This window comes from Schistocerca serialis, chromosome 11 (genome assembly GCF_023864345.2).
Source record: "Schistocerca serialis cubense isolate TAMUIC-IGC-003099 chromosome 11, iqSchSeri2.2, whole genome shotgun sequence".
NCBI classification, from domain to species: domain Eukaryota; kingdom Metazoa; phylum Arthropoda; class Insecta; order Orthoptera; family Acrididae; genus Schistocerca; species Schistocerca serialis.
Window position 1 is genome coordinate 79,271,754 of NC_064648.1, and position 25,240 is coordinate 79,296,993.

The 25,240-nt window shown below is 44.1% G+C and overlaps 1 protein-coding gene across 1 annotated transcript in view; it reads left to right on the top strand.

Annotated features, from left to right (window-relative positions):
• LOC126426473 (uncharacterized) overlaps window positions 1–25,240 on the top strand; it is a 181,613-nt gene that overhangs the window by 49,746 nt on the left and 106,627 nt on the right. The gene's annotated exons all lie outside the window — the stretch shown is intronic.

A 25,240-nucleotide genomic window follows, 5' to 3' on the forward strand; every position in this document is an offset into this window, starting at 1 on the left:
CAGGTGTAGATTTAATATTAGAACAAACTGAATTTGTGAGTACTACCATTTTTCCTTCCACGTGGGCTAGAGTATAAGTTTGCTCCTAGAGTGACAGACAGAAAAATCAGTGAATTAACACGTTCGCTGCGGCTGACGCTTATAAGCGTTTCCGCGATCAACACGCCAGAGCGGCTGACGCTCATAAGCGTTGCCGCGATCAGCAAGCCAGTGCGGGTAACACTTATAAGCGGTGCGCTCGCTAGCTGAGTTCTCACTAGGGGAGGTCGCCAACTGGGACACGCCGATTTCGTCCGAATTGTTTCTAGAAAGAGGTGGGACTCCACATAACGTGCCCGAAATATTTCGCCTGAGTTGGCCATAGGAAAGGAGAACATGCTCTCGAAAGTTGTTCCGATAGCACTATAGGAGGCTATACCCTATTTAGCGCTCTGTTCGTCGTTATTGGCGTAGAGTAATGGTCAAGCGCATTGCTCACGAAACAGGCGACTTGGGATCAATCCCAGGTCCGTCCTGATTTTTTTTCTCATTTTTATTTTACTTCGTATCTTCAGAGTGTTCGGTTATTTACGGTAGATGTATATTTCTATCGTCAAGTCAAAAATCTAATTAAAAGATTACAAAGTGCCCCTGAATAACTCCAACAACAGCGAGAGGTATCATCAAGAGAAGATGCAATTAAAATACATTCGACCGTGCTGCATCAATTCAGTGCTCTTGTGGACACCCCTATGATCTAGTACGCTTGGTTTGCATCCAAACTATTAGAGGAAACACCTTAGTTTTAAAACTTGAATTAAGTGTGCTTTCCAATGAAGCATGTTGCAGAGAAATGTAACTGCTCAAACAATGCCTTCATAAAATGTGCCTAGAGTGAAACATATATGTTTTACATGTTTCTATGATATGTCACCATAAAAATGGCAAAACTTCTACTGTCGTAATGAATAAAAAGTAGCGCACGTAATCACAAGAATCTTTAAAATCTTTATTTTCATTAAAACTTTCGCCTAGTTATATAAATATACTACTTGAATGTATTTAAATTCTACGGTAAATAGTTGAAAAATCTGACGAAACCAAGGAAAATAAGAATGAAAACAATTGAAAAAAATTAGGAAGCACCTGGGATTGATTCCAGGTCGACTGTTTCGTGAGCAATGCGCTTGACCATTACGCTACGCCGTCAACATGTTCGCTGCGGCTGACGCATATAAGCGGCGCGTTCACTAGCAGAGTTCTCAGTTTAGTTTGTTCGGCTGTGCACTCGTGTTAGTTCAAGTAACCAACGACATATCACGTAACGTGTTCCTGTCTGCAGTTGTGTGTTTTCGTTTTTTGTCGTCTGTGTTGTGCATTGTTTGCAATGGCGGCGAATGAACCGACACCGGGGCCTTCGAACGCGAAAAAGTGTAGGAAGAGTGACCAATATACTGACCATGAGTTACTACGTGTGTTAGAAGATAGTGATGTAGAGTTCAGAGAGGGCGAACCAGATGAGGGTGGCTGGCATTTGGAGACTGCAGAAACAGACCACAGTGATGACAGTGTGGAAGCAGAACTGTCCAGTATGTTTCGTGACAGTTCGGAATCGGACGATACGGGCGACGATGATGAGGAAATCGCCGACGATAAAGAACCAGCGCTCGCAGAGGTAAGCAAACCAGGTGTTACGTGGCATGAAGAACCACATGGGATGCAGTATCACCCGTTTACGAAAGCAGAATGTTTGCTGATGAAGCCTGCTGGCAATACGCCAATGGATTTCTTTAGGCTACTGGTTACAGATGACATACTGCAGCTCATAGTTGACGAAACAAATGATAACGCACGGAATATATTTGCGAGCGCAAATACACAAGAGGGCTCTAGAATTAGTAATTGGAAACCCGTAAGTATAGAAGAAATACTTGTCTTCCTGGGGATTTCATTACATATGGGTAATGTCAAATGTGCCCGACTACAAGACTACTGGAAGAGGGATCCTCTGTTCGAAAATAAAGGAATAACGATGAGTATGAGCAGAGACAGATATTTGCTTATCTTACGCGCATTGCATTTTGCAAAAAATCCAGAGTCAGGCGAACCGAAACCAAATGATCGACTGTATAAGATACGCCCTATATTGAATTATTTCAACAACAAAATGTGTAATGTGTATTATCCAGGTAGGGATCTCTCTTTAGATGAATCAATGATTCTTTGGAGGGGACGATTGTCATTTAGACAATACATAAAAAACAAAAGAAATAAGTATGGCATCAAATTGTACATGCTAAATAACCCAGACGGCTTCATCAATAAATGCGCTGTGTACACGGGGATGCGTGGTGATATGGGGGGAAAAGGGCATGCTGAAAAGATAGTATTGCATTTGTTAGAAGAGAAGGTGAATGTTGGCCATCACATTGACATGGACAATTTTTACAACAGCTTTGCCTTAGCTAAAACCCTGTTGAATGCAAAAACACATTGCACCGGGACACTAAGGGTAAATAGGAAAAATACCCCTAAAGACGTGGTATGCGCCAAGCTGGGGAAAGGGGACACCATAGCACGATATTCGGACGGGGTAATGATCGGCAAATGGAAGGATAGACGAGAGGTCTCCTATATTTCCACAGAATACCCCAATACAATGGAACGTGTGCAGAATGCACGCCAGCAAATAGTCGCGAAACCACTGCCAATTATCAGATATAATAGTTGTATGTCTGGGACCGATAGGCAGGACCAGATGTTGTCTTATTATTTATGTGAACGAAAGACAATCCGCTGGCCAAAGAAACTATTCTTCCATGTAGTTGACATGCTAATGTTCAATGCACATTACCTATATAATAAATACTCAGGGCATAATATGACTTTGTATGATTATAGAATACAAATAATAAAGGGACTACTTCCACCAATGGACGTTACAAAAGGTGTGCGTAACAAATGTAAAGACACACATGTTGTGCAAAAGCGGGGCGCAACGGAAGGGACGAAGCAAGTTATGCGGAAGCGATGTAAAACGTGCGCGGCACGGGGCAAGCGTACGGATACACCATACGTGTGTATAACGTGTCCAAACCAACCTGGATTCTGTTTGAACTGCTGCACAATTACACATCCATAATGTAATGGGACGTCGTATCTACAGAGGAAGATCTGTTTGTGTTTGATTTGTAAAGTGTTTGTTTTATTTGATAGCCATGTAAATATAGTTACATTGGTTGCTCAGAATATGATGTTTCTGTACAGTACCGTATGTGGACTTATTTGTGGTTTGCTATAAAAACATCACCTCTACACCTTGAAAACTTATTTGTTACTAGCTGCAGTGCCCGGCGTTGCCCGGGTGTGTATTCATTCCTGTCTTATTTTAGTCCATCTGCTTCTTCTCTCTCTGTCCATCGCCTCCTGTTCTATCGCTATCTATTTTCCATTCATCTCAGTTCCGTTTCCACACAGGTCAATCTTCATGACATAATATTTCCTGTACTATGTGTCCCACAAGAATATAATTTTCCATGTTCCCCGGGAAGAATATTAGGAAACTGCAAAATGAGGTGCGAATGGAGTTGGTATTACAGACGTAATACATTACAACCACATGCATAGTGGGACGGATTTTCGTGCGTTTCATAGTTTTGACGTCATATCTCCTGTACTACGTGTCATACTATGATATAATTTCAAAGCTACATTTAGTGGTATATATGCATATCCTCTGCAAAATTCTTCGCGAATAGCTTTAGTAGTAATGACATAATAAATAGAAATCACAAACCTGATGTTGCGGTTATTCAAGAACAGAATTGTTTATGACGTCATATCTCCTGACGTATGTGTCGTATGTGGTTCTTACCCCTACAGTGATAGTTTTCCGATAATAGGAATATGTGTACCACGTTTCGTTGAAATCGGTCCAGTAGGAGGAGATGTGGAACATACATACATACACATAGTCATTTTTATAATATGTATATATTTGTGATTGGGTTTCCATAGCACCACATTGCAGACGAGTCCTGTTTCTTTTTCTTCGTTTTATAAATCTTTTGGTGTTTTCCGACTAATTCTTTTTCAATGGAGTGGATTTGTCACTTGTGTGAATTGCATTTTCTGTCCAGTTAGCAATACAATAAATAAATAAGGGGCTTTGTTAGAATTGTTTGCAATAAATGCATGTAACGCTTATAAGCGACAGACAGCAGGCAGCATTTATCACATGATCGGCATGCAGCTAAAGTGTACTTGTATTTCTATATCTAGCACCTCTTCCGCAGACGTTATATTCGTTGCCAATATTACGTTCGTGCACAACATGAATTTGTCGCAAAACTAGACATTAGTCTTGCGATCAAAATTTAGGCGTGTTCATAATTTGTATTCAGCCAGGTATGGATTACGAAATATAAATTCCAGCAGTATCTTATTATAACTTGAAACTGCTGACTTCCCTTGCAGAACAAAGTTTTATTCATCCATAAGAATTGTGAAAAGATACAGTGGCGAGCTAAGTCGGTAACTATGTAAAGTTATTTCCTCGAAATAAAAATCATAGAAGGCCGTGCGGCTGCAAAGAGAAGTGATTGCAGCGCTCCTGGCAGCTAGCCCCGAACTGTTTTGACTGAGTGGAACGCTGCGCCTCTGGTAGCCAGCGTACGAACTCCAAACGAATCAGCTGGCGGCATCTAGTTTATTCGCCACAAACTTACAGGTTTCGCAGGGCTATGATTTCAGCTCTCAGCGCACGTGCGCTTACAAGCGTCCGCCTCGCGCGTTAGCGGCTCGCACTGGCGACCGCAGCGAACGTGTTAAATCTTAAACAGCTTGTATGCTTATGCTTAGTTTAAGATTTAAAGCAATCAACCACACGATAATGAAGGCACACTATTCTGGATCAATAATTAGAAGAAGGTTTCTTATTCAGCAGTTGAGTACTGGGTGAAAACGTCCTGTCTCATCAAGATTAATGTAAAATATTTATTATGTAACAAAAGAAACCTTTAATATGCTTGCACATTAGACCATTCATAAAAAAGTGGCTAAATCTATGCTAAAAGAACTTTTATCCACATGTTAAGCAGAGGAAGAACCGTATGTTGATGTGCATTTAAAATGTAATCAAAAAAATTGAGTATTGAAAATTTGTTCATTTGTCTTTACAAAAAACCCACATGTTTCCTGGAAGTCCTGCAGTCACTGGCAACTGGCATGGCAAGTCATGTGGAATTGCCAGCAGGTGGACTAGTTACACTTCATAATTGCCACCATGTGTCCGGAAAGAATTACCTCCATTGGTATAATGTATGGGAAACACCACGTGGATCCCCCCCAGGGGATCCACAACTCTTTTGTGGATATGTACGTGGCGAGCACGAGACTCCGAGCTAATGTGGCCCTGTTTCCTTTCTGGACTGCATACCTTCCTATTCCACATCCCTCCCCATCCCCAATGTCCCTCACCACGCCTCTGCCTCTGCCTCTGCCTCTGCCTCTTCCCTTCCCCTTCTCCCCCTCTGGGAGTATGGATTGTTCCCATGTCTGAAGACGGACGCTCGTAACTGTAAGACAGTCTCTTTTCTTCACTTTCTATGCTGGAAAGTCTGTCTGTCCTTTGTCCTTCTTTTCTCCTTGCCTCTTCTCTTTACCCTCTTATCCGCTGTGGCGTTTGAGACTTTCCTTTCCTTTCCTTTCCTTTCCTTTCCTTTCCTTTCCATTGTTCCTCCCTTCTCTTTTTTCCTCTTTGTGCATATCTGAAGGCCGACCTAGGCATTCCCGCGTGTAGCCGGTGACGGGGGTAACGCGTAATTCCCCGCCCCGGGTAGACAGGTAGGACACGTACGTACCCCTAGGTAACGGCCGGCCCTGGGAGGGGTGATTACCCGAGCTCGTACCTTCCGAATGTGCCGATTGGTCCCTCCGTCCGTTTCTCGGGAGGTGTGACCTGAGGTGTGGACAATCACCTAAGGCGGGAAAGCCCACAGAGAGGGCCCCCACAAGGAAGGAGCGCGCCAACGGAGACGTTGGTAATCATGGGGGATACTTCCGCAATGGTTTCCGCTACGACTACAATTTTTGCTCACAAGCGAAAGTTAAATGAATCTCGGTCACAGACAATTCTTCCATCAGTGCCACAGTTCCTTGTTGTTTCTCGGTTGGACGGAGGTCACGACTTCTCCACAGTAAAGCTTTTCATCATTCAGAAAGGTGTCGACGCAGTTGCAGGTCCTGAAAGTCTTGTTCCTGATTACGAAATAGCACCTTGTAGTTAGAAGCAGTCAGTGCCCTCCTGGCACAAAAATTGCTGCGAACTTCTCTGTCCAGGTGGAAGCGCACCGCACACTAAATTCAGCTCCCTCCACGGATTGTCTGACAAGGAAATTCAAAACTACCTGTCTGTCGAGGGTGTAACGGCTGTTCATCGAGTCTTGAAAAGGGTTGACGAGGACTAGGTTCCAACCCTTACTATCTTCTTGACATTTGACAGAGGTCAACTCCCATCGAACATTAAAGCGGTCTATGAGATAATTTCAGTTTTCCCTTACATCCCCAACCCTGTGTGTTGCTATCGGTGTCAGCGGTTCAATCATAGGAGCCAGTCGTGTTCCAATCTGACCAAATGCATTACATGTGGCAAGGCTGCCCATGAGAGTGCTTGTCCACCTCCATCCTCTCGTTGCATCAACTGTTTGGGTGACCACGCTGCTGCCTCTAGATTGCCCCATTTTCTAAGGTTAACGGTTTATTCAGGAAATCTGAGTGAAGGAAAAGGTGTCGACATCTGCTGTTCGTAAGTTATTCGCCAGTAAAAAGCCCACTGTGCCTCTCACAGGTAAATATAGCATTGTCCTTGCATCTCCTCAGCCCAGTAAGGTGGCCTGAGCTCCCAGTTGGTGCACATCGACAGTGCAGGAACATACGTATATAGCTTCTTTTCTGTGTTTACTTCGTAGATTCTTACTTATATTTCGTGTGAGTTTCGTATAGGAGGCGTAATTTCGAGTTTGTTTCTGTAATCGTAAATTCAGGCAGATTGTAGCGCAGTCGTTAGACATTTGTTTTGTAATGGGGCCCCTTAGGGATATGGCGGCTAAGGAGGGGAAGAAATCCAGTGTGCACTCCGTGTGCATTCCGGGTGGAGTCATTCCTGATGTGGAAAGGGTCCTTCCGGATGCCATGAAGAGCACAGGGTGCAGGCAGCTGCAGGTGGTGGCACATGTCGGCACTAATGATGTGTGGCGCATTGGATCTGAGGAAATTCTCTCTGGATTCCAGCAGCTATCTGATTTGGTGAAGGCTGCCAGTCTTGCTTAAGAGATGAAGGCAGAGCTCACCATCTGCAGCATCGTTGACAGAACCGACTGCGGACCTTTGGTGCAGAGCCGGGTGGAGGGTCTGAATCAGAGGCTCAGACGGTTTTGCGACCGTGTTGGCTGCAGACTCGTTGACTTGCACAATAGTGTGTTGGGGTTTCGGGTTCTGCTGAATAGGTCAGGAGTTCACTACACTCAGCTGGCAGCTACACGAGTAGCGGGGGCTGTGTGGCGTGGACTAGGTGGTTTTTTAGGTTAGAAGGCCTCGGGAAAGTACGGGGTGGGCTGCAATCTCAAAGGGTGAATGGCAAATACAGGACGTGCTTGGATCGAGGAACAGTCGGAATTGTAGTTGTAAATTGTTGTAGTTGTAAATTGTTGCAGTTGTAAATTGTTGCAGTTGTAAATTGTTGCAGTTGTAAATTGTTGCAGTTGTAAATTGTTGCAGTTGTAAATTGTTGCAGTTGTAAATTGTTGCAGTTGTAAATTGTTGCAGTTGTAAATTGTTGCAGTTGTAAATTGTTGCAGTTGTAAATTGTTGCAGTTGTAAATTGTTGCAGTTGTAAATTGTTGCAGTTGTAAATTGTTGCAGTTGTAAATTGTTGCAGTTGTAAATTGTTGCAGTTGTAAATTGTTGCAGTTGTAAATTGTTGCAGTTGTAAATTGTTGCAGTTGTAAATTGTTGCAGTTGTAAATTGTTGCAGTTGTAAATTGTTGCAGTTGTAAATTGTTGCAGTTGTAAATTGTTGCAGTTGTAAATTGTTGCAGTTGTAAATTGTTGCAGTTGTAAATTGTTGCAGTTGTAAATTGTTGCAGTTGTAAATTGTTGCAGTTGTAAATTGTTGCAGTTGTAAATTGTTGCAGTTGTAAATTGTTGCAGTTGTAAATTGTTGCAGTTGTAAATTGTTGCAGTTGTAAATTGTTGCAGTTGTAAATTGTTGCAGTTGTAAATTGTTGCAGTTGTAAATTGTTGCAGTTGTAAATTGTTGCAGTTGTAAATTGTTGCAGTTGTAAATTGTTGCAGTTGTAAATTGTTGCAGTTGTAAATTGTTGCAGTTGTAAATTGTTGCAGTTGTAAATTGTTGCAGTTGTAAATTGTTGCAGTTGTAAATTGTTGCAGTTGTAAATTGTTGCAGTTGTAAATTGTTGCAGTTGTAAATTGTTGCAGTTGTAAATTGTTGCAGTTGTAAATTGTTGCAGTTGTAAATTGTTGCAGTTGTAAATTGTTGCAGTTGTAAATTGTTGCAGTTGTAAATTGTTGCAGTTGTAAATTGTTGCAGTTGTAAATTGTTGCAGTTGTAAATTGTTGCAGTTGTAAATTGTTGCAGTTGTAAATTGTTGCAGTTGTAAATTGTTGCAGTTGTGCTGGGAAAGTCCCTGAGCTTAAAGTGCTAATAGAAAGCACAGAAGCTGAAATCGTTATAGGTACAGAAAGCTGGGTAAAGCCTGAAGTAAGTTCTGCAGAAATTTTTACGAAGTCTCAGATAGTGTTCAGGAAAGATAGATTAGGCAGAATTGGTGGTGGAGTGTTTGTGTCTGTCAGTAGTGGTTTATCTTGTAGTGATGTCAAAGTAGATACTCCGTGCGAATTGGTAGGGGTGGAGGTTATACTTAACAGCCGAACTACGTTAATAATTGGCTCCTTCTACCGACCCCCAGACTCCGATGATATAGTTGCTGAACAGTTCAGAGAAAATTTGAGTCTCGTAACAAATAAATACCCCACCCATACGGTTGTAGTTGGTGGGAACTTCAACCTTCCCTCTATATGTTGGCAAAAATATTTGTGCAAAACCGATGGTAGGCAGAAAACATCTTCCGAGATTGTCCTAAACGCTTTCTCCGAAAATTATTTCGAGCAGTTAGTCCACGAACCCACGCGAATTGTAAATGGTTCCGAAAACACACTTGACCTCTTCGCCACAAACAATCCAGAGCTAATAGAGAGCATCATGACTGATACAGGGATTAGTGATTACAAGGTCGTTGTAGCTAGGCTCAATACCGTTTCTTCCAAGTCCACCAGAAACAAACGCAAAATAATTTTATTTAAAAAAGAGGATAAAGTGTCACTGGAAGCGTTCCTAAGAGGCAATCTCCATTCCTTCCGAACAGACAATGCTAATGTAGACGAGATGTGGCTCAAATTCAAAGATACAGTAGCAACAGCAATTGAGAGATTGATACCTCATAAATTGATAAGAGATGGAACTGATCCCCAATGGTACACAAAACAGGTCAGAACGCTGTTGCAGAGGCAATGGAAAAAGCAATGGAAGTTCAGAAGAACGCGAAATCCCGAAGATTGGCTAAAATTTACAGACGAGCGAAATTTGGCACGGACTTAAATGCGAGATGCCTTTAATAGGTTCCACAGCGAAACATTGTCTCGAAGTTAGGTTAAAAATCCGAAGAAATTCTGGTCGTATGTAAAGTACACAAGCGGCAAGACGCAGTCAATACCTTCTCTGTGCAGTGCCGATGGTACTGTTACCGACGACTGTGCCGCTAAAGCGGAGTTACTAAACGCAGTTTTCCGGAATTCCTTCACCAGGGAAGAATGTAATATTCCAGAATTTGAAACACGAACAGCTGCTAGCACGAGTTTCTTAGAAGTAGATACCTTAGTGGTTGTGAAGCAACTCAAATCGCTTGATACGTGCAAGTCTTCAGGTCTAGATTGTACACCGATTAGGTTCCTTTCAGATTATGCTGATAGAATAGCTCCCTACTTAGCAATCATATACAACCGCTTGCTCACTGATAAATCTGTACCTACAGATCTGAAAATTGCGCAGGTCGCACCAGTGTTTATGAAGGGTAGTATGAGTAATCCATCGAACTACAGACCTATATCATTGCGGTCGGTTTGCAGTAGGGTTTTGGAGCATATACTGTATTCAGACGTCATGAATCACCTCCAGGGGAACGATCTATTGATACGTAATCAGCATGGTTTCAGAAATCATCGTTCTTGTGCAACACAACTAGCTTTTTATTCGCACAAAGAAAAGGCCGCTATCGACAGGGGATCTCAGGTTCATTCTGTACTTCTAGATTTCCAGAAAGCTTTTGACACCGTTCCTCACAAGCGACTTCTAATTAAGCTGCGGGCCTATGGGGTATCGTCTCAGTTGTGCGGCTGGATTCGTGATTTCCTGTCAGGAAGGTCACAGTTCGTAGTAATAGACGGTAAATCATTGAGTGAAACTGAAGTGATATCGGGTGTTCCCCAGGGAAGCGTCCTGGGACCTCTGCTGTTCCTGATCTATATAAATGACCTAGGTGACAAACTGATGAGTTTTCTTGGGTTGTTCGCAGCTGATGCTGTAGTCTACCGTCTAGTAAGGTCATCCGAAGACCAGTGTCAGATGCAAAGCGAGTTAGAAAAGATTGTTGTATGGTGTGGAAGTGGCAGTTGACGCTAAATAACAAGTGTGAGGTGATCCACACGAGTTCCAAAAGAAATCCGTTGTAATTCGATTACTCGATAAATAGTACAGTTCTCAAGGCTGTCAATTGAACTAAGTACCTGGGTGTTAAAATTACGAACAACTTCAGTTGGAAAGACCACATAGATAATGTTGTGGGGAAGGCGAGCCAAAGGTTGCGTTTGATTGGCAGGACACTTAGAAGACGCAACAAGTCCACTAAAGAGACAGCTTACACTAAACTCGTTCGTCCTCTGTTAGAATATTGCTGCACAGTGTGGGATCCTTACCAGGTGGGATTGACAGAGGACATCGAAAGGGTGCAAAAAAGGGCAGCTCGTTTTGTGTTATCACGTAATAAGGGAGAGAGTGTGGCAGATATGATAAGCGAGTTGGGATGGAAGTCATTAAAGCAAAGACGTTTTTCGTCGCGGCGAGATCTATTTACGAAATTTCAGTCACCAACTTTCTCTTCCGAATGCGAAAATATTTTGTTGAGCCCAGCCTACATAGGTAGGAATGATCATCAAAATAAAAGAAGAGAAATCAGTGTTCGATCAGAGAGGTTTAGGTGTTCATTTTTCCCGCGCGCTGTTCAGGAGTGGAATGGTAGAGATATAGTATGATTGTGGTTCGATGAACCCTCTGCCAAGCACTTAAATGTGAATTTCAGAGTAATCATGTAGATGTAGATGCAGACTTGTGATCTCACCTTTAGTGCCACGATCGTCGGATCGGCCAGCGCAAAGGTCGTCCATTCGACCTCCCCACTATCACCTGCTCACTCTACGACTCGCCCTTCATCCTCTGCTGAATCGTGAGTCCCAAAATCAGATATCCGGCATTCAAAAAGGAGCCTACTCGTGAAGATTTTTTATGTACCCTGACTTCCCAACCTTCGATTCCTCCCTCATCTCAACGTCCCGTTTCCAAGAAGGCTCATAAGAAACGTAGTTCCTCTCCTCCTCCGCCACAGCGTGTCTCATCTACAGCGCCACCTGGCGGTAACCGCCCTCGGCCATTTTCCGTGTCGCCAGAGCCGATCAACCGGCCGATCGCTGGTGGCAGGAGCTGCTCCCAAACAACCTATGGATCAGGATCTTCTGCCTTTGGCTGAATGCCGTTCCACGCTGTTGGCCACCGGCCCTAAGCAGTCGTTGAGTTGAGAGCCACCATGATAAGATGCTTCCCTTTTCTGTCCCCCCATGTCCATTATCCATTGGCATATCCACGGCATTAGAGCAAATCTGGATGAATTGTCGATCCTCTTACGATCCTACTCGCCGGTCATCTTCTGTCTTCAGGAAACGAAGCTGCATCCCCATGATAACTTTTTTCCCCTCATTTCCAGTCAGTCCGGTTTGGTCTCTCCTCTGTTGATGGCACTCCAGCACATGGAGGAATCAAGATTCTTCTCCATTATACTGTCCATTATCACCCAATCCCCTTAAACAGTTCCTTCCAAGCTGTTGCTGTCCGTCTTTCCCTTTCTGGATACTTCTTCTCTCTTTGTACCGATACATTCCATCGTCCACACCGATGGCAAGAGGTGATCGCCTTCATATCCTTGGTCAGCTCCCGCCCCCCCCCCCCACCCCCCTATTTGCTGGTTGGGGACTTCAATACCCACCACCCGATTCGGAGATCTCCGCGTCCTTGTCCACAAGGCTCCCAATTGATTGATGTCTTCCACCAAGCGGATCTAGTTTGCCTCAACACTGGGGACCCTACGTTTTTGTCTGCCTCCACGACAAATGTCTCTCATTTGGACCTTTTGGGCGGTACTGTTCAGCTAGCTCAGCGCTTGGAATGGTTCGCTCTTGCTTATACACACTCGAGTGACCATTTTCCATGTGTCCTTAAACTGCAGCCACAACTGCCATCTATGTGCCCGAGACGCTGGAAGTTTGCCCAAGCCGATTGGACACTTTTTTCGTCTCAGCAACATTCGATGACCGTCACTTTCCCAGCGTCAACGAACAGGTCACTCATATTACAGAAGTTATTCTTACAGCCACGTATCATTCAATACCTTGCACCTCCAATTTGCCCTCGGGCCTCCTAGTTCCTTGGTGGAACGAGTCATGCAGTGACGCTATACGTGAGCGGCGACGCGCTCTTAGCGTTTCCCGCCACCATCCTACTTTGGCCAAGTGTATCCACTATAAGCAGTTACGTGCGCGATACCGTCCGCGATAGCAAGAAGGCAAGCTGGGACTTTTTTTACTCGCTCTTTAACACCTTCACTACCTCCTCTGAAGTTTGGAGTTGAATTCGACGGTTGTCTGGCGCACCTAGTCTCTCCCTGATCTCTGAGCTCATTGTCGTGCATGATACCTTGGTGGACGTCGTCGCATTTCTAACTCATTGGGTCAACACTTTCGAGCTCTTCAAATTACCCACGAGCCTTTCTCCAGAAGAAACGTGCAGCGGAAGTGCGACCTCTTGCTCTCTCCTCTCAAAATAGCGAAAGCTATAATACTGTTCTCTCCATGCGGGAACTCCAACACACACACTCTCTTCTTCTCGCACCTCCGCCCAAGGACTGGATGGAATTCACATCCAAATGTTGCTATATTTATGATACCTTAGTCTGCGCTACCTCCTTCACCTTTATTATCGAATTTGGACCGACAGTACTTTTCCCAGAAGATGGCGGGAAGCTATCGTCGTTCCTGTTCCGAAACCTGGAAAGGATAAACATCTCCCATCTAACTATAGCCCCATTTCTTTAACAAGTAGTCTACGTGAGGTTTTGGAGCGTATGGTGAATTGCTGTTTAGTGTGTTGGCTCGAGTCCTGAAGCCTTCTAACACCTGCCCAATGCGGTTTCCGAAAGCATCGATCTGCAGTCGACCATCTTGTTGCTCTCTCCACTTACATCATGAACAATTTTCTCAGGAAACGCGAAACAGTAGCAATATGTTACGACCTGGAGAGCGTATATGATACCTCTTGGAGGATAGGCATACTCCGCACACTGTTCTGTTGGGGCTTTCGAGGTCGGCTGCCCCTTTTTATTCTTGAATTTATGGGAGAGCGCACATTTAAAATGCAGGTTAACACCTCTCCCGTACTTTCTCTCAAGAAAACGAGGTACCCCAGGGCTCTGTGCTAAATGTTGTGCTGTTTGCCATTGCCATAAATTCAATTATGGATTGTCTGCTTCCCGATGTCTCGGGCTCCCTCTTTATGGACGATTTTGCGATTTACTACAGCTCTCAACGGACTAGCCTTCTTGAACGATGTCTTCAAGGATGTCTCGATGGTCTCCACTCTTGGAGCATCGAAACCGGCTTCCGCTTTTCTCCCAGTAAGACCGTTTGTGTCAATTTTTGGACTTGTGCAGAGTTCCTTCCACCTCCCCTACATCTAGGCCCTGTCAACCTTCTGCTCGCAGACGTCACTTAATTATTGGGTCTTAAGTTTGACAGAAAACTGTGCTGGTCCTCCCACGTTTACTATCTTTCAGCTCACTGTCTGCGATCCCTCAACACCATTCGTGTCCTGAACGGTACCTCCTGGGGAGTGGACTGAGTGGTCCTTCTCCGCTACTATCGCGCCTTAGTGCGCTCGAAATTGGTCTATGGAAGCATAGTTTACTACTCTGCACGGCAGTCTATTGTTCGGCATCTAGACTCTGTCCACCACCGTGGATTGCGTTTAGCATCTGGAGCTTTTTACAACAACCCTGTGGAAAACCTTTATGCTGAGACTGCTGAACCTCCACTGTCCAATCGGCGTGCTGTCCTTCTGAGTCGCTATTCTAGCCATCTGTCTTGCATGCCTGCTAATCTGGCCTATGACCTTTTTTCGACGCCGCCCTGGATTTAGGATACGCAGGCCGCCCTTCCTCTCTACTACCACCAGGAGTCCGCTTCCGTCAACTGCTACGTTCTCTTTCCTTCCACTTTCCTAAGACTTTCTTGACAACTTGGTGTACAGCACTGCCTTGTTCCGCCCACAGACCTGCCTGCTCTGAGACCTTTGTCAGTTTCCCAAGGATGGTACACCTTCTCTCGTTTATCGTCGGGCATTTGCCGCTCTGTGTGCGCAAATGAAGGATGCCACATCTATTTACACTGATGGATCGAAAACATCATTTGGTGCTGGGATTGCCTATACTGTTGGCGACATGCCTAATCGATTTTGGCTTCCCGACCAGTGTTCGGTTTTTACTGCGGAGGTTCACGCTGTTCTCCAGGCTGTCTAATACATCCATCGCCATCACCGTGTACAATACATTATATGCTCAGATTCGCTCAGCTCTTTCCTCAGTCTTCAAGCTCTCTACCCTGTCCACCCTCCGATCCACCAGATTTAGGACTGCCTCCACTTGCTCCACTTGGGGGGGGGGGGGCATTTCTGTGGCGTTCCTCTGGATCTCAGGACATGTTCATATCCGTGGAAATGAGGCGGCCAATATAGCGACCAAGGCTGCAGTCTCTCTTCTTCAGCCTGCTGTTCGCATGGTTCCCTTCGCCGATCTACAGAGTGTTTTATGTCGTCGTGTTGCTCTTTTATGGCAAGCACATTGGTGTACACTTCCCAATAATAAATTGAGGGACGTGACAGCTCTTCCTTGTGCTTGGACCTCTTCCTCCCGAACTTGTCGTCACGAGGAGGTAATTTTAACTAGACTCCGGACAGGGCACTGTCTTTTGACATAGACATCTTGTAAGTGGCGATCCTCCCCCGCTGTACCCACATTGCTCTCAGCTGTGGACAGTGAGACGCCTTTTACTTGAGTGCCTCTATTTTACTCTGTTACGCGCCCGTCTACAGCTGTCGCCTGATACATCTTCCATTTTAGCAGATGACATGCCCTCAGCCGATCGGGTTCTCAAGTTCATTACCTGTAAAGAGAAATTATGTTGATCTAATACATTAGATTGTGTACAATGCACTACATGATTCTTCCTTTTGTTCTTCTCCCATCATGTGTTAGGTGATTTCACCTCTGCTGGTCAACATGTTCTTGCAATCCCTTCTGTTATCTTCACCTCTTTCTTGTCCCTTGTGGTTTGTAATCATGAATTAGTTTAGGAAGTTGCTTTCAGGCATTCTATCTACATGTTCCCACCATCTATTTCCATTTCGTGTGCATTGAATCAACTTGCAATTTATTCCTAATGTCTTCATTTCTGCAACTATGTTCCCTGCTCATATCCATATGATTCATAAAAATAGAAGAAAATGAATAGAATCTTCAGAGGGCTGTCTATCATCTTAATTTGTTGGCTTCTGAATGTCACATGAAAATCTCCACTAAGAAAACAAGTGTTAAGGTAGTCAAGGGAAAAATCATATATCAGATCAAAAATTGTTATAAATAATGTAATACTGGAACAGCTAACTCACTTTCAGTGTCATGGTTGTGGCATAAGATGAAATTCTTGCAATGATATTGAAAAGATCCTGAAATTTGAAACAATGTGTCTCCCATGATAAAAGTGAAACCACACATGTGAGAAACAATCTTACTGTAAAGTGTATGTTTCTGTGTATGTTTATATATTTTGTGAGATAGGAATCGTACTTTTAAAACACACATCAGATCTGTATTGTTCTGATGCTTCATTTCTTAAAACACAATTGGAAGAACTTATCCTTTTTAGAATAAAGGATTGTTACTTGAAAATCTGATTTAAGTAGGAAACTGAATCTGGTTATAAAAACATCTGTGTTTTAGAAAATAATTACAGTACATATTGATACAGTTGCAAGATAATAGTGAGGGGAAAGAGAATGGCCACAGAGGTGTACTACATGCCACAGCAGTTTGTGTGACAAATCGCACCTGTGTGTTTATGCAGGTCACAGTCTGCACCAACCACCACCTTTCCATGGCTGGCAGACATGCAAAAAATCCACATTGATGGGAGTAGTGAGCCACTGGAGATAGTATGTTTACTGGAGAACATTGTCATAAATATAAATAAGTGGTGTAGGAAAATATGTTTTGTTCATTAATACTCTTTTCTTTTGGAAGTATAAATTTGCTGCTCTTCAAGCAATCGAGACACCCCTCTTTCCAGCTACGTAAAATCATCTTGTTGTTATTGTCAGTACTTCTGATTTTATGGTTGTTGACAAATGTGTATCTTGTGCAGTTTTACTTTGTGTAACACTGTTTTATGTTACATTTTTAGCACCAGTGACAAACTACACCTGGCTGAAACAAGAACAAATAATTTCATGTTTTAATGCCATTTGCAGTATAATTGTAAGAGTCAGCGTTATAGTGGTACTCAAATAATTTTTTGTATTGTTGCACGTCATTCTTCCTTACACCAACCTAGATCTGGAGATGACCGGCCATTTAATCCAAAACTGGCCGTTTTTAATAAAAATGTAGTAAACGAGATAATGTTTTTCATTGATTAAAACAGCAGTCAAGATTGCCATAACATTAGTTTATTGTTACCAGTTTCATATTATGTTAAAGCCATCCTCAAATTTTTTGAACCGCTATGGCTGGTGCTGTGCATGATCATGGTATTGTGAAGAACTGATCAGTTGCCAGCACCAGCCATAGGGGGCGTTAAGTCTGAAGATGGTTTTAACAAAAGCCGAAACAGATAACAATAAACAGATGTTAATGTGATATTGATAGTTGTTTGGATCAAAGTTAGCATCAGGTTGCTGCACTGCATAAGCAACGCTGTCTAAATTTATCATGTTTTTCATTCATTAGGCAAGTTATTCACAGAAACCTAACTGGTTGCACCATGTGTGGTGACTCCTGAGTGGGTCAATGCTAACTCATGTCAAAAGTGATTTCCTTTTGAATAATCCCAGGTGCAGACCCCTTGAGTAAGTTTGTGAGTTTTGAGAGGGTTATAAGCCAACCTAGCTTCAATCCGGCTAGCCAATATATGATGCTTTTAGTCACTATTTGGTAGAGCCCCCGAATCTTCACATTTATCTACAACTAGATATATATTTCTTCAGCCAACATACAGTGCATGATGGATGATACCTTAGGCCACCAATGATCATTAACATTGTGTCTCACTTGCAACTGGAATGATGGAGAATTAACTGGCTATATGCTTCCATAAGAGCCCTCATTTTTTTATCCTGTCTTCTTAAGCCTTCTGAGATGTATGTTGGTGGCAATGTATCGTTGTACAGTCTGTTGCATAAGCAGGTTATCTGAATTTTCTCACTAGCAGTTTGTAAGAACACGTTCCTTCCACAGGAACCTAAAAATACTGCCCAGTTCCCTTCACACAGGTGCCACTTCCTGTGTATAGTGGACTCCTGACTTATTAAGCAGAACCCAGAAACCCACCACCCTATGGAGCAAGTCAAGGAATCTTCTGCGTACTTGGTTGCAGAACCATCTGGACCCTTGATTCGAGCCATCCACTGGCCTCTTTACCCAAGGACCACAGTTGGTTATGCATACGATGCTACAGATGGCGAGCTCTGCCTTCATCTCACAACCAAGACTTGGTCTTCACTACTTCAGCTAGCCACTCAAAACCATAGAGAATCTCTTCCAATCCAATGCAAGACATCTTTTTAGTTCAAACATGAGCCACTACCAGCACTTGGCAGCACACTTTGTTTTTCATGGTATCTCGAAGCATCAATTCCCCATCTAGGATAATGCCTCCCAAAATTCTTCCTTATATGTGCACAGTGCACAATGGATTCCTTCCCCTCCTCAGCAGCCATATCCCCTAATGTTGGAACTCCCAAATACCAGTAACACCCCCCCCCCCCCTTCCCCTGTGAATGCCCAGATGTTGTGGACCTAGAAGCTTGTTCTGGAAAAGAGGAATGTCTTCACCTGGCTCAGGAATTTCGTCAGCTACAAATAGCTCCCAGAACTTGTTTGTCATACTATCTGGGGTGGAACTCTGATCAGCCCCTCAGAAATTCTTTTGCTGGAGCTACTTATGATTCGATTACAGGTGAGGGGTCAGCTCCAGTGCAGGCAGTTCCGAGAAGGGCCACAGTAGTTGACCAATCGGGAGATGTGTGGGACATAGTAGATGTCTAGCCTTCTATAGTGATGCCCATTGGCAACAGCCTGAAGCTGTGTGGCCGAAGCCAACACCACCTGGAGCTGTTTGCTAAGTCACCAACTAGGCTCAAATCTGAACAGAGCAGTCAGTCCCTATTCATACCAAAGATGGAAAAACTGTAAACTGCCCAGTTATTAGGATGCTAGACTATGCCTGGTAAGTATTCAGACATGCAAGAAATTAGAAAGTAAACTGTATCCACAAAGATAACTGAAAATAAATCGCTGCTGTTTGATGCTTGTAAATACATTTTGCAAACAAACGGTGTACTCACCTTATCTGCAGCAGCACATATGATAGGCACTCTGGTGGTCCAGCCAAACTGACTCAATCAAAACAAAGCAAAAAACAAAAAAATGACATTATGATACAGGGATCAATAAAAGTGTCAGTCAGATACTCCACGCCACACTGTGGAATGAACAGTTCTCATGACACAATACGAACGTTAGCCCTATCAGGGACATGGCCACATGGTCAGTTACAGCAGTCAACAACTCCATCCAGATAGGGTGCCTCCCTCTTCCAGATGCTGCACCAAGCTCACTTATGTTTTATAATTTCATTATCATATCCTTTAAACCGTTTAATGACATTGGTCCTCTCCGCAGACCTTACTGTGTCAGTGCAGCACTGTAATTCCTGCTCTTAACAGAAAACTGTTTCACTAACAGCCCATGGTCTCACTTGATAGCCACACTGTTCACTCATGTTATGGATTGTCAAATGGCAGCATGTATGTCATAGTGTCAGACAAACAGTGTACAGTGTCAAATTTTGCACTGGGGTGTCCAAAGTCGGAATTGGCTTTTTCCAGTGTCATCCAGTTCCCCCATTAATGCAGCTACCAAGTTTTGCTTTGGGGTATGATAATCGAATTCCATACTGAACCTGTGCAAGTAGCTGCTCTTTAATTACAAGCACCTGGTGCTGAGGTCCCATGTGTATAGCTCCCATATGCGTCGTGTCAAAATTAGTCTCCTAACTGTTGTGTCTCCTGGACTGTTGTGTCTCCTGGACTGTTGTGTCTCCTGGACTGTTGTGTCTCCTGGACTGTTGTGTCTCCTGGACTGTTGTGTCTCCTGGACTGTTGTGTCTCCTGGACTGTTGTGTCTCCTGGACTGTTGTGTCTCCTGGACTGTTGTGTCTCCTGGACTGTTGTGTCTCCTGGACTGTTGTGTCTCCTGGACTGTTGTGTCTCCTGGACTGTTGTGTCTCCTGGACTGTTGTGTCTCCTGGACTGTTGTGTCTCCTGGACTGTTGTGTCTCCTGGACTGTTGTGTCTCCTGGACTGTTGTGTCTCCTGGACTGTTGTGTCTCCTGGACTGTTGTGTCTCCTGGACTGTTGTGTCTCCTGGACTGTTGTGTCTCCTGGACTGTTGTGTCTCCTGGACTGTTGTGTCTCCTGGACTGTTGTGTCTCCTGGACTGTTGTGTCTCCTGGACTGTTGTGTCTCCTGGACTGTTGTGTCTCCTGGACTGTTGTGTCTCCTGGACTGTTGTGTCTCCTGGACTGTTGTGTCTCCTGGACTGTTGTGTCTCCTGGACTGTTGTGTCTCCTGGACTGTTGTGTCTCCTGGACTGTTGTGTCTCCTGGACTGTTGTGTCTCCTGGACTGTTGTGTCTCCTGGACTGTTGTGTCTCCTGGACTGTTGTGTCTCCTGGACTGTTGTGTCTCCTGGACTGTTGTGTCTCCTGGACTGTTGTGTCTCCTGGACTGTTGTGTCTCCTGGACTGTTGTGTCTCCTGGACTGTTGTGTCTCCTGGACTGTTGTGTCTCCTGGACTGTTGTGTCTCCTGGACTGTTGTGTCTCCTGGACTGTTGTGTCTCCTGGACTGTTGTGTCTCCTGGACTGTTGTGTCTCCTGGACTGTTGTGTCTCCTGGACTGTTGTGTCTCCTGGACTGTTGTGTCTCCTGGACTGTTGTGTCTCCTGGACTGTTGTGTCTCCTGGACTGTTGTGTCTCCTGGACTGTTGTGTCTCCTGGACTGTTGTGTCTCCTGGACTGTTGTGTCTCCTGGACTGTTGTGTCTCCTGGACTGTTGCGTCTCCTGGACTGTTGCGTCTCCTGGACTGTTGCGTCTCCTGGACTGTTGCGTCTCCTGGACTGTTGCGTCTCCTGGACTGTTGCGTCTCCTGGACTGTTGCGTCTCCTGGACTGTTGCGTCTCCTGGACTGTTGCGTCTCCTGGACTGTTGCGTCTCCTGGACTGTTGCGTCTCCTGGACTGTTGCGTCTCCTGGACTGTTGCGTCTCCTGGACTGTTGCGTCTCCTGGACTGTTGCGTCTCCTGGACTGTTGCGTCTCCTGGACTGTTGCGTCTCCTGGACTGTTGCGTCTCCTGGACTGTTGCGTCTCCTGGACTGTTGCGTCTCCTGGACTGTTGCGTCTCCTGGACTGTTGCGTCTCCTGGACTGTTGCGTCTCCTGGACTGTTGCGTCTCCTGGACTGTTGCGTCTCCTGGACTGTTGCGTCTCCTGGACTGTTGCGTCTCCTGGACTGTTGCGTCTCCTGGACTGTTGCGTCTCCTGGACTGTTGCGTCTCCTGGACTGTTGCGTCTCCTGGACTGTTGCGTCTCCTGGACTGTTGCGTCTCCTGGACTGTTGCGTCTCCTGGACTGTTGCGTCTCCTGGACTGTTGCGTCTCCTGGACTGTTGCGTCTCCTGGACTGTTGCGTCTCCTGGACTGTTGCGTCTCCTGGACTGTTGCGTCTCCTGGACTGTTGCGTCTCCTGGACTGTTGCGTCTCCTGGACTGTTGCGTCTCCTGGACTGTTGCGTCTCCTGGACTGTTGCGTCTCCTGGACTGTTGCGTCTCCTGGACTGTTGCGTCTCCTGGACTGTTGCGTCTCCTGGACTGTTGCGTCTCCTGGACTGTTGCGTCTCCTGGACTGTTGCGTCTCCTGGACTGTTGCGTCTCCTGGACTGTTGCGTCTCCTGGACTGTTGCGTCTCCTGGACTGTTGCGTCTCCTGGACTGTTGCGTCTCCTGGACTGTTGCGTCTCCTGGACTGTTGCGTCTCCTGGACTGTTGCGTCTCCTGGACTGTTGCGTCTCCTGGACTGTTGCGTCTCCTGGACTGTTGCGTCTCCTGGACTGTTGTGTCTCCTGGACTGTTGTGTCGGCGCCCCCGGGGATGTCATGTAGTTCTTCACATGCCACTGCTCTGAAGGGACTGGAAGTGTGTGTGTGTGTGTGTGTGTGTGTGTGTGTGTGTGTGTGTGTGTGTGTGTGTGTTGAAGTGAGAGCAAGGAACGGGATATGGGTAGAGGATATGGACTAGCATAGGTTGAGTCTAGAGGGTTTAGGGGGTGGGTAGTCTACTGATTGCAAGTACAACAAACATCCTTTCAGTGCACTTGGAGTGTAGTGTAACTCAGTGGATATGTTGTGTTGTATTATTATAGGTGAATGGAAGGAAAAATGGAAAAAGAGTGAAGAGCATTTACAGCCATGTCCTCATAAAAATCTATACTCTGGAATCTGCTGAATTTTATACGGCAGATAGTACTTCCTACTGTACCAGTAAGTAGGGCTTCTTCTATTCCATTCACAAACTGAGTGCAGGAAAATGGCCTTGAAATTGACTCTGTGCAGCCGGCCTGGGTGGCCGAGCGGTTCTAGGCGCCACAGTCCGGAACCGCGCGACCGCTACGGTCGCAGGTTCGAATCCTCCTCGGGCATGGATGTGTGTGATGCCCTTAGGTTAGTTAGGTTTAAGTAGTTCTAAGTTCTAGGGGAGTGATGACCTCAGAAGTTAAGTCCCATAGTGTTCAGAGCCATTTGACTTTGTGCATGCTGTAATTAGTCAAATTTTGTCTTTACGTTCGCTGGGAAAGTGATACGTAATAGGATGTAGTACATTTCTAGGTTCATCACTTACAGCTGGTACTTATATCTCTGTAACTAGGCTTTCATAGGATAGTTGGCATCTATCTTAAAAACATCGATGTGTCTCGTTTCTTAGCATCTGCATGACACTGTCACATGGGTCAAACAAACTTGTGAACATTTGTGGTGCTCAGATGTGATAGTCATAGGTGGTGCAGGTGCCACACACCTGAGCAGGCTTGCAGTATGAATTGTACAACTGTTTTATAAGCAATCTCCTTTGTGGACTAGTTGCATTTTACCAGTGAACCAAAGTGTGTTATATAAGTGCAGTTTTACATTTCTGAACAGACTGATGACCTCAGCAGTTTGGTCACTTTTCTGATCATTTACAGGAAGTTGACAATCTCTGCACCACTTTGAACTCGTATCCAGATGTGACTGACCATTCATGCAGCTTTTCCCGGTATAGGGTGACAAAATATAAACAGCATTACAAATGACCTGCAAGCAACAAATTCGTATTCCTTGCTTTTATACAATAATTAAATTGTGCCATCACTATCCAGTACAGATGACTCTCCTTATGCCTTAACACTGCATAATATGAGCATGAGAGAACTACAGAGGAATGTATTTGATACCTTATGAGATAAGAAAATGCTGATTTTTTTTTTTTTATATGCACAGGAATCTTGTGTGGATTTTTAACACAGTGAGACCACTAAATAATGTGAGAGGAAGAAACACTTGGTTATTTGAAAAAAAATTTTAACACCACACTAATGAGGGGAAGAACAATGGGATGTGTTAGGAATGGCATAGGAAATATTTAATATTGGAAAACTTTTTCAGTTCTTACAAAAATCTCAAGTCATCTCCTGGAAGTGAGAAACTTCAGTCACTGGGCACAGGTTGCAGATCAACCAGATACTTTCTTCATAATTGTTTGCACCTCATGTATGCATTATCACCATTGGTATAATGAATGGAAACCACCATCTGCATCACTATTATCTGTAATAAAGATTGTCAGTTTTCATAGGAATAGCAGATAAGTCCCATATAAAAGTTGGAAAAGGAAAAATGAGAGAATACTATATAAATATTACGTGTGTGTAACACCATAAAAATAATGATAATGTTACAAGAAATAACATCAAATCATGGTCTCACTCATATCCACTGTTGTAAGCTGTAGATTGCCAGTAATGACAATATTTCACAGAAAACTTTAAAAGGTATAGAGGATGCAATACGTGGACTGAACAGGTGTGGTGACAGAGCGAGAAATTGTGAGAACAGTATGGAAACCTGTAAATTATGGTGATAAGTTAAGGAATGCTGTGTTCATTTGTCTAATGACCACAGGTCTGCAAACTGAAGATAAAAGTGGTGATTCCCCATTCGATCTACCCCACTATGTCACAAGAAGCAACCAAACGGTGTCTCACAAAGTTATTACAACTTTCCACAATGTGTCTATGAAGAGCTCACTACCACAGTCTGCAGACATGCCAGGAGGCCATTTATTTTCCACAGAATGCGTCAAGACTTAATGGAAAGCTGATATTAGTTACTAATGACATTAACACAAGAAACACATACAGAGTCTCTGAAAATCTTTCCAGACTGTTCTACGCTGTTAGAGGGGAAATTGATTGTGTCATCCTTTATGGAAGTTGTAGCCTTCTTGTGGGAGATGAAAATTCCTTCACCATGAGTGCTGCTTCCTTTTCAATTTAGGCAGACTATACCTCCCCAGCATTTATTGCCCAGTTCGCCTGTGTGAGTAGACGAAAATAACTTCACTGTCATGTTTGTACAGTGGAGATATTTTCAGTTTGTTAAGGAAGTACTTTGTTGTAGTTGTTTGGTGAGGTATTTCGTAAAACGTATCTCAACAGAGGAGCTGTGAGTGTCCCCCACACTGAAGAGCCTGTCGGAATTGTAACACTCCATCAATATATATGTGATAATGTCAATTTCTTTGTCTTTTCTATGCCTTTCTGGGATATTTTTCGTGGCATCAGGGATTTCAAAATGCACCTCTTCAGCTTTTGCTTACCAACATCTGAAGAGACCCAGAGTCTTAAACTGCATTTCTCTGCAACAGAGATTTGTAACCTGTTCTAGAACGTAAGTTATTTCAGCATAAGACAAGCAATGCATTACAACAGACTACTGTTCTAGATGGAATATGGTCAGTCCCATTCCATCAGACATACTCACGCCCATCTTGGAAGATATACTATGGATGTATGGTACATAGGTCCACTCAGTGCAGCCCATTTCACAACTGCAATAAGTTCCACTTACCCCTAAACGTAAAAGATTTAAGCACCCTATCACTAACTCAATTAATAGTGAGAGACCTGCAGTACCTTTCTGATGACTTGTTAATTCACCAAGTGACAGAAACATAATTACACAGCTTTACAACATGCTTTCAATGGTAGACAGCAACAAGGTGACACATTTACCAATCCAGTCCCTTTGCCACCAACACTATCACATCTACAAACTAAGTACTTCTCGGCCCTAATTTCAGGCTTGTATTTTACACATTACCTCACATAATACATGCAGTGAGTATTGATTTAATAATCTGAAAATAACACCACCATATATAGGG